The sequence below is a fragment of the Molossus molossus genome, unplaced genomic scaffold (assembly GCF_014108415.1).
Source record: "Molossus molossus isolate mMolMol1 unplaced genomic scaffold, mMolMol1.p scaffold_m16_p_7, whole genome shotgun sequence".
NCBI lineage: Eukaryota > Metazoa > Chordata > Mammalia > Chiroptera > Molossidae > Molossus > Molossus molossus.
Window position 1 is genome coordinate 264,583 of NW_023425401.1, and position 2,672 is coordinate 267,254.

The following is a 2,672-nucleotide window of genomic DNA, read 5'->3' on the forward strand; positions in this document are numbered from 1 at the left end:
TCCCTCAGAAGAGGGGATGGGGGGTGGGGGGGTGGGAAGAGATAAACCACAGAACTTATATGCATGTATGCATGACCGATGGACATGGACAACTAAGCCGGGGACAGGGTGGAGGGGGGGTTGGGTGGGGGGTGCCAATGGGGTAAAAAGGTAAAATATCTGTAACAAAAAAATAAATAAATAAATAAAATTAAAAAAAAAAAAAAAGAATGTTTTCACTTATATTTGTACTAATAAAAGAAATGTCGATGAGGATTATGGGAAAACAAACCCGTCCTGACCAGGGAATGAGGCTCCCCGCTTCCCGCCCCAGGGCCCGGGTGCCTCAGGAGCCTTCCCAGAGGTAAGGGAACAAAGCACCAGGAAACACCGGGCGCTTCTTGTCTTCGGGGCTGGTCCAGTGCATGTCCGGAGCCTGTCAGGACCTGCATCCGGGGCCCTGGCTGAGCCCTGCCCCCCGGTCCACCTGCGGCCCGGCCTGCAGTGCCCGGTGGGACCTGCCAGGAAGCGAGAAGGGCTTTGCAAGATGCGCTCGCTGGGCCTGGTGCCCTGGGCCTCATTTATTCAGGGTTTCGGAGGGAGGATTTGTAATAAAGACATGCACAGCGGTGCTATTTATAACCGAGAAAACTGGAAACAACCCAAATCGCCCCCCACCGGGCGGCCTGGCAGATACTCGGAGGAGGGGATGGAGATGCCAGCACGTGGAGAGCTCCGTGGAGACCGGAGCCGCGTGCGTGGGCGGAGCCAAATATAACGGCAGTTTGCACACAGGGTAATTATGGGGCACTGCGGCTCCGGGTGTCTGCAGGCCGTGTCGTCCTCCTGCACCGGGTACCATGTCACTTTGTCCTGCACAGGAGGCCACTGGGCTGGGGCAGGTGGAGCCCACAGCAGTGAGGGGTGGGAGGCCAGCCCCGTGCGGGGTCCCCCCAGCCTCACTGCAAAGGGTCCAAGTGAGGGAGATGGACCTTTCAGGCCCTGAGCCTCTGCCCGGAGAGGCACCACCTGCCTCTGAGCTAACCCGCTGGCAATGGGGTCGTGGGTAAACGCCCTGCTCCTCATCCTGTCTCTGAGGGCCCCTCAGCCTCCTCTGCGGTGCCCCTAGGTTCAGGGTCTCCCAGTGTCTGGGCTCCCCTCCACCCAAGAGTCCTGAGGGCAGTGGGTGGAGGAGGGGTGTGGGTGGACCCTGAGCCCGCAGAGTGGAGTAGCCCTGCCGGCCCAGCCTGCCCAGGCCTTGGCCAAGGCGCCTTGGCTTCTCCGAGCTGCTGTGGCATCTGGCCTTCCCAGCAGGTGCAGAAGCAGCCTCACATGGACAAGGCCCTCCTGCCCGCATGCACCACAGCCCCCCGCAGGCCCCTGTGCTCAGGGGCTCTGGCACAGGACAGCGGCCGGAGGAGGGGCTCTCTCAGGGAGGCGACTGCAGAGGCCCTGTCCCTGCAGCTGGAGGGCAGGACACAGCTGGGGTCTCGGCAGACTGGCTTGTGGACCTGGGCCCTCGCAGGTCAGCCAGGTGCTGGGCACAGCCCTGACCGCAATTGTCCCCCAAGCAGGCTGTCCCACCACCACCGCAGCTCCTGGGCCCAGTGGACAAGGGCAGCTCCCTCCTCCCACCCCTCAGGTCTCTGTCAAAGCTGCTGGTGCCCAGGCGGTTGACCGTGGCAGGACCTGGGATCTCCTGAGCCCTCCTGTCCTTCCCCTGTCCCCAAGAGAAACTGCTGGAGCTACACCTGGAAAGTACCCGTCTCACTGTCTTCCTGGTGTTGAGATTAATGCTAATAATAGCCACTGTTTGGGGCAGGGGCTCAGGGTCCATTTGGAAGGCTAGTTCGAAACCAGAACTTGGTGGCCATTGCAAGAGAGAAGGGAGTGTGGGGAACAGGCTGCTTAGGGCGTCAGGGTGGAGGGACAGCAGAGAGGGGCAGGTTTTGGGGAAGGGTGTTCAGTTTGGCTCAGAGGTGCAGGGGAAGGGCTCTGGGCACCACCACAGGCAGTGTGGGGTGGAGACAGGCCTGCAGGCCGAGCAGAGGTGAGGGCTGGAGGTACAGATCAGAATCATCGGGAAGAAGGAGGAATAGAAGCCACAGCCTAGTGAATGTCACCAGGAGGAGAGCGCGGCCAGTGCGGGTCTCTGGGGGAAGCCGCACGGGGCAGATGGTCTGAGGAAGAGGTGGTCAAGGAGCTGAGGAGGACCAAGCAGAGCGAGAGAGGCCAGGAGGCGAGCATCCTGGGAACCCCAGCTGAGAGCGTCCAGCGAAGTGTCACTAGGTCATGGGGCTGGGGCACGAGAGGTCAAGAAGAGTGTGGGGCAGGGAGTGGAGACAGCATTGCCTTCTGCGTCAAGAAGCTCATCTCTTGCCCTGGCCGGTTTGGCTCAGCGGTTAGAGCGTCCGGCACGTACCTTGGTTGCAGTTTGTCCCTGGCCCCGGTTGGGGTCCTGTGGGTGGCAGCCAGTCGATGTGTCGCTCTCACATCGATGTTTCTCTCTTTCTTCCTCCCTCTTTTCCTCCTGCTCTATCTGAAGATAAAGGCAAAAATGTCCTTGGCTGAGGATTAAAAAAAAAAAAGCAGCTCATCTCTGACTTCCACTTGGAGATGGGTTAGCTGGTACCAGACTTGCCCTTCCACCGTAAGTAACCATAACCCTGGACAAAGTGCATGAGACAGCTGTT